The sequence below is a fragment of the Lolium perenne genome, chromosome 7 (assembly GCF_019359855.2).
Source record: "Lolium perenne isolate Kyuss_39 chromosome 7, Kyuss_2.0, whole genome shotgun sequence".
NCBI lineage: Eukaryota > Viridiplantae > Streptophyta > Magnoliopsida > Poales > Poaceae > Lolium > Lolium perenne.
The window spans coordinates 92,057,468-92,064,828 of record NC_067250.2 but is presented as its reverse complement, the minus strand read 5'-3'; the positions used below and the strand labels follow the sequence as shown (position 1 = coordinate 92,064,828).

The window sequence follows — 7,361 nt, the reverse complement described above, 5'->3', positions numbered from 1 at the left end:
TCTTAGCAGGAGCGCCTATACACCGACCAGGTCAATGCGGACGTGGTGCTGCACACCCCCGACCCAACAGCTATATAATGGGTTAAGTAAGTTATTTTTTTCTTATTCAGCCTTTTCTTCTTTTCTGTTTATATTTTCGTTTGTTAAAAGCTGAACTGTTTTCTAAATTCGAAAGTTTTACTTTTTTGATTATTTTAAATTTGTTTTTTCAAAATAATTTTTAAATCAACATATTTAAAATTTTGATATTTTTTAGATTGAATATTTTTTCAAATTATTGATTTTTTTCCAAAATTTGAACATTTTTCGAAAATGAACATATTTTAAATTTGAATTTTTTTCAAATATAAACATTTTCAAATTTGCACTATTTTCAAATTTGAATTTTTTTTGATTTTGAACAAAAATAAAAATAAAAGAAAAGAGAAAAACAAACAAAAGAGGAAACAAAAAAGGAAAAAATGAAAAATAAAACGAAAATGGTCCAGGCCCAATGCCCAACCAGGATGTGCGGTGGCTAGTAAGCATCGACCTAGTCAGTGTATAGGATTGGCTGCTCTTAGCTCGCATTTGTGTGAATTAGATGACCGGTTGCGCTATCGCGCAAATGGCAAAATCAATACATGAGAAAAATGCCTAAATCAGTAGAAACTAAAGCGTATTAATAATATGCTAATGGACGACTAATACATAGGATGACCCGTTGTGCCCCAGCCCAAAGACCGAACCGGAGCCTGAATTGAAGCCATACCTTACCAGTAAGTGAAATCATGGAAACAATCAGCAAGAAATAAAACGCAAATGAATCAACAATAAGACAACTAATACTTTGGTTGCAGGGACCAAGAACGAAGACCTTGCAATTATATATTTAATCATAAACTATGTTGAACCAATACAAATCAGAATTGGTCGCTAGCAATAACCGTAAAAAGGTTGATCAAAGAGAACAAAGAACGAGCAAGGATATATTGTAATGAAAAGCTCTGACATAATAAGAATGACTTGTCAGCAATTTTTGACTGCACAAGGGAGAGGAAACTTCCTAGAACTCATGACTATGTAGGATGTTTGCATACTGCATCAACTATGTTAATAGGTAACCCAGACAAAATGCTGTCTTTGGAAGCACAAGCAACATTCAAGGGAGACATAGTCCCAAAGATCAAGATATTATTCCAGTACAGGCAAGGGAGACAAAGTCCCAAGGATCAAGATATTATTCTAGTGCAGGCGTTGCCGCCAGGGATTTCACAGGGAACAATTCCCAGAATCTGGTCAAATTCGTAACTACAAACAATCTCAGCCACTACAAAAGTTGGCATCAGGAAAATGGAGAAGAACAGAAACTGACGTAGTCCTAGAAGTGAAGGGTAAAGTTCAAAATTGAGTGGTGCATTAGGTATGGTACAGGGTACAGGGTGCATTGCTTCAGATATAATTTTCCAGAAGTTTAACAATCTGAGATGTATCCTTTTTATACGAAACCCACGGATAAAGTACAACCCACCTTATTACTTTTGTGAAGTTTTGATTCCTAGGATGGTAGACAATAGCAATAGATTCCAGCTGATTGAAAGAAAATAGATAAGGGTTTCAGATGACCTTCAGGAGACCAACATGGCGTTAAGTGGCTCTGTTCCTCTACGTCTTTAATACCTGTCAAGTAAAGGAGAAGCATCGAACATAAGCGTTGGGTTCAGAAATGGATACATATGCATTTGGTTAACTATATGAAACGTTCATCCATTTTTCCAGCCCATCAAAAGCAGCTCGACATCGAGCATATATCATTAGTTTCAGTACAATTCTCAGTTTCTCACCACTTCACAACAAGATAATTATTTTCAAGCATTAGTCCCAAACAAAGACAAAGATGCATGCACTTTTGCCAGCAGCTCCTAGTAATCAAAGAAGAGAGATTGTGTTCCAAACAATACGTTACAGTGGTAAATGAATAATTCCTTTCCAGTTATGTATATATGGATATCCCAACAAAAAAGTTAGCTATGCTCATATAACCAATAAATGTAGACGGAATGAAGTAAAACTAACCATGTTATGAAACCTTCGTCAACAAGATGCTCCAGAAGTTGCATCTACATGTCCTCAATCCTTGCTCCTTCATATGTCATGATTCATATACACCACAAAAATTCATATTAATGCCATAAATATCCTTTTCTGCCCTTTGTCGAGAAGGTAACACCTGCTGCAAAATAAATACTGATAAGTTTGATGAAATACCATTAAAAACACTCTTATGAATTCATGTTAAGGCCATAAATAGTAAAAAAAATCTAATAGAGGCAAGTCGACGACCACTTCAGTCCGCCTAGTCTCCACATTGCCGCGACATCTTCCTCCACAATGAGGCTGAAACTAAACAATAACTAATAACATAAAACATTTCTGCCCACTTTCTTGGTCACAATAATCAGCATGAATCATGTTCCATTATTCAAGCAATAGCTGGCAACTACATATAGGATGACTAAAAAGGGAAGCATGTATTCTTTCGAAGAACTTTTTGGGTAAATTTAAGTTTTAAACCAAAGGGGTGCCTAGAGATCTATACGTACATATAGCAAACACTATCATCTTCCTTAGCTGCAGGAACAAATTAATTGAGGAATGGGTGAGGTTTTACCACCTTCTCTATTATTATGCCTTGGCAGGACATACCAAAGTAATTCCTGGTCTCGATCAAAGTATATAACTTTTTGTAGCCGAGGCACCAGTGAAAAACCTTAATTCATAAGAGAACCACAGTTTTACAACACCTTATGAACTCGAAGATTACTAATCAATACAGATCCACATCTCTATGCACTTGTAATAGAATAACCATAGCCAAATATTGCACAACTCAACCCTCAACTCCCATTCTATGCAAACAGGAATTACAACATCCACTTGTCAAGTCACATTGCTCTATATGGTAATGATGCGCTATAACATATTATTAAGTTTACTTATTAGAGAGAAGGCTATAACATATTATTAAGTTTATTTATTAGAGAGAAGGCTGATATGATTTTTTGCCAAACGATCCTTAGTCTAATAGTAATATCACGGCCCCAGAAAAGTAGCATTACCCACATCAAGATGTAGGCAGGGCAAAAAAGAAGCATGTTTTGATCTCCTAGAAAGAACATACAACATGGTTAGGCCCAGCTTCATACTGGTGCATTTCATCCTACTGCCACAGAGGCAGTCGTTTCATAAAGCCATGGTAGTATGAGCCATTACCTCGACAACAAAATTGCATTACACTAATACACCCTACCTTGCAAACTATATTTGGTCTAGTTTTGCAGAGCTATGATCAGCTAAGCAAACACAACAAGTTGGGCCAAGGAAAAGAACCAGGTTCCCCTGTAAACAATAAAAACACTTAATGTATTAATTTGGAAATATATTGGCCAAGAAGCTGTCGATAAATAAATTACATCGGAATGAAAAAACTGACAAACTAAAGCCATCCTCCATTTCACGCCATTTTTCTACTTCACCTATTCACAAGAATGAGCCAGATTCAGTAATTAGTCCATCGAAACTAAAAACCATAGCATATGGCAACAGAGAGAGAGAGAGAGACCGCGCTTACGCTAGAGGATCGAGAGAAGGTCACCCCACTGTGGCATGAATAATAGATTCGAGCCAGAATATCCATTACATATGCACCTAGCCTGCAAAAATAGAAGTTTTCCTAAATGCTCCAAACCAACAATGAAAAACTAAGCATCCAGACTTTGAAAATAGCAGCGGGAAGTCGGGAAGCATAAAGAAAGATCAATGAACATTCAGTAATCTGAAAAATTATCTTGCGAAGATCACATCATGTATACAGCCAAATAGGTTTCTTTAGCTACCCCTAGTCAAGGAGGGTACTACAAAACATTGTATACAGAATGAAATGGAAGAGATAAACTTCTAACCCAATCTATTTTTGGTATAATGGGCAACCGCATACCATGTGATCATTGGTAAAATAAGATCTCCCTTTTTGAGCTAGCATATTTACCAAAGATGCAGAAAACAGAAATCAAAATAAACTTCCATTATATATTGAAGGATAAATATTAGCTTTACAATATATAGCTTATATAACATGTCCGTGGTGAAACAACAAGCACCTCTAGACATATAATCCATAGATGTAGATTGTTTACCAAGTGCAAAGCCATGCCATCGACTTGTATGAAAGAAAAACATGGTGTTTCATCAAGATTTGTACTTTTCCACTTGCACGAACAAAATCAAAACAGAATATCAAAAAATCATGGTGTGTTTCCCCTATAGTACCGGCGTGTGTTCAGTCCATAGATTTATTTTGAATTGTACATCAGAAGAGCTTCGTTTTAATTCCATGACTTCCATTATAAACAATACATACTTATTAATTACATATTGATCACATAAGCTAATACAAACATTCAGGAAAAAGTGACTTGCGATGAGCTGTAATATATACTTATGGTAGGCATATAAGCTACGGCATTACATTTGCACATCTAAAATTATTATGTGAGTCAAAAGAACTGATCACTCTGCAACAAGTAAAAAAGTTGATACGTCAATAGGTCATGACCTTTTTAGTGATGTACCGTGAGATGATCCACTCAGAGACCTGCAAGGCATTAACAGTTATAAGCAAGCTAACAACGAGTTAGCTATGGATATAACACATGTCGCTGCGAACAATCTAAAGGAAACACCAATAAATAGAGCATATAACTTATTGTATTGAAACGTATTGGTTAGCCAGACAACATTCAATCAACTTAACCATTGAAGTGCCTTTGAAGGTACACTCAGTTACGGAAGGCCTAATAAGTACTGGTTAACCAGCTTAACATTGATAATTTGATATCTCAACGTACAATGTAGTATGACAAAACGTAAAAAACAAGCTTAGGAAAATTAAAATATGGATCAGCACATAAGCAGCAGCATAAATGCTTACAGTGTAGAGCATATACAACTACAGTCTATAGCTTTGTATGATGAGCATAGACAATTCTAAAGAAAGAGCATTTAGCAAACTCTGATACAGGGTACTCAGGAATTAAACTTAGTGCACTAACACGAGAATTTGGATTAACCAAGATTCAGTAATATTAGCTCAGCTATGAAAATCATATGGGAAAAAAGAGGCATACGCTGCAAATTGTTGTTTTGTAGGAGGAAACCCATACAAGGTCTAAGTGCTATACCGTGATTGTCTTTCCTCTCTTTTGATCAGCTGATTTATTGTTGATTGCCTCACGGACCATACCTTTGAAGAATACAACGTCCCCTGTTGGTACTTTGCTTTTTGAGTGCTCAAACTGTGAAGATCTGAAACACCAGTAGTATATTATGACCTGTAAGCATGAAAATGAAGCTTAATTGGAAGAAAGAAATCTGCAAGATTATGATAAGAAGAGCAAATGATATTACTGATAGCTCCCTCGAACAACACAAAAGAAGAATTATAAAATAGGACATCATGAGAATCACATTCTTCTTATTCTCTAATTTTGAAAAACCAATAACATCCACCCTATTATCTAATTTTGATGAACCTTTGGGAGATAGACCAGAAGACGGCGATGAAGCACACAGGGGAGCAAGCAAATCCGTCTAGTAACTGAAGTAGCTAGCTAATTATTTCTATGGAAAGCTTTGGAAAGTCCAAGATTTTGTGAAGCACGTGGTGTGACCTCTGTGGTAACCATTTGTGGGGAAAATGAAACCAGATTATATCATTCTTAGATGGCACAATAGAGAAAGCACAAAAATTATACCATTCAAATCAATCATAACAAAACATAAGTTGGCAGAGATGGAGATCATACCACACACCAGCGAAAGCCGCCTTCCCTGTGCACATCCTCTTTAAACCACCAAAACGCGATCGAATGATAACAATCTTTCCTGCTAGTAACCTCCAACATAATCTGGAGATCAAGTGCAGGCTAGCTTCCGTAGCCATGACCACTTCAATAATGGGTTTACACTGATGCTTTACTCCCTGAAATAAAATTAGCCTTTAATAGTTATCACTGAAATTCAAAAGGAGCTGAAAATCACAAATTCACACAAACTTGCTCATCTACAGCACATAGCTTCACAAAAATAAAACCCAATTTTATGTTTTCTGTTGGTATTTATAAATCTAATCTCAAGTAGATCATCAAGCACTCATTGAGCATAAACCAAAAATGCATGTATCATTTAATCCCTCCAGAAATTAACCAAGCACTATTGAAAGAACCAACTAATCCCTCCAGCATTTAACCAAATACTGGACTCGTGATCTTCTATAAAAGTTTTATGAATACTGAGGATAAAAGCACAAGAAAGTGAATACCAACCTCACCGACGAATCCTTTTTCACAGTTACCCACAAAGATGGCTGATACGTCTCCGACGTATCGATAATTTCTTATGTTCCATGCCACATTATTGATGATATCTACATGTTTTATGCACACTTTATGTCACATTCGTTCATTTTCTGGAACTAACCTATTAACAAGATGCCGAAGTGCCAGTTCCTGTTTTCTGCTATTTTTGGTTTCAGAAATCCTAGTAACGAAATATTCTCGGAATCGGACGAAATCAACGCCCAAGTTCTTATTTTCACCGGAAGCATCCAGAACACCGGGAAGGACCAGAGGGGGCACGGGCCCCCAGGACCATAGGCGGCGCGGCCCAGGCCCGGCCGCGCCGCCCTATGGTGTCGTCGCCCTTCGACCCTCTGCGCCGCCTCTTCGCCTATTTAAAGCCCCTGGATCGAAAACCACGAGGCGTTCGACGAAACCACGAAACCTTCCGAGCCGCCGCCATCGCGAGGCCAAGATGCAGGGTCGAGTCTCTGTTCCGGCACGCTGCCGGAGCGGGGAAGTGCCCCCGGAAGGCTTCTCCATCGACACCGCTGCCATCTCCATCGCCATCTTCATCACCGTTGCTGCTCCCATGAGGAGGGAGTAGTTCTCCATCGAGGCTCGGGGCTGTACCGGTAGCTATGTGGTTCATCTCTCCCATGTACCTCAATACAATAATCTCATGAGCTGCTTTACATGATTGAGATTCATATGAGTTTGTATCACAATTTATCTATGTGCTACTCTAGCAATGTTATTAAAGTAGTTTTATTCCTCCTGCACGTGTGTAAAGGTGACAGTGTGTGCACCGTGTTAGTACTTGGTTTATGCTATGATCATGATCTCTTGTAGATTGCGAAGTTAACTATTGCTATGATAATATTGATGTGATCTATTCCTCCTACATATGCATGAAGGTGACAGTGTGCATGCTATGTTAGTACTTGGTTTAGTCTTTTGATCTATCTTACACTATAAGGTTACTTA

The 7,361-nt window shown here is 37.7% G+C and overlaps 1 long non-coding RNA gene across 3 annotated transcripts; it reads right to left on the bottom strand.

Annotated features, from left to right (window-relative positions):
* Positions 1 to 844: 844 nt before the first annotated feature.
* Positions 845 to 6,079, bottom strand: LOC127316664 (uncharacterized). 3 transcript variants are annotated; one of them, XR_011749118.1, is made up of 6 exons: positions 5,844 to 6,079; positions 5,220 to 5,369; positions 3,611 to 4,633; positions 2,323 to 3,515; positions 2,056 to 2,209; positions 845 to 1,659 (listed from the first exon to the last, which is right to left on the bottom strand). It is a non-coding gene; the product is annotated as an uncharacterized lncRNA (long non-coding RNA). The 3 variants fall into 3 exon arrangements; XR_007860558.1 differs by having other exon boundaries at positions 2,056 to 3,515; positions 3,602 to 4,633; XR_007860557.1 differs by having other exon boundaries at positions 2,056 to 3,515.
* Between the last annotated feature and the right edge of the window lie 1,282 nt (positions 6,080 to 7,361).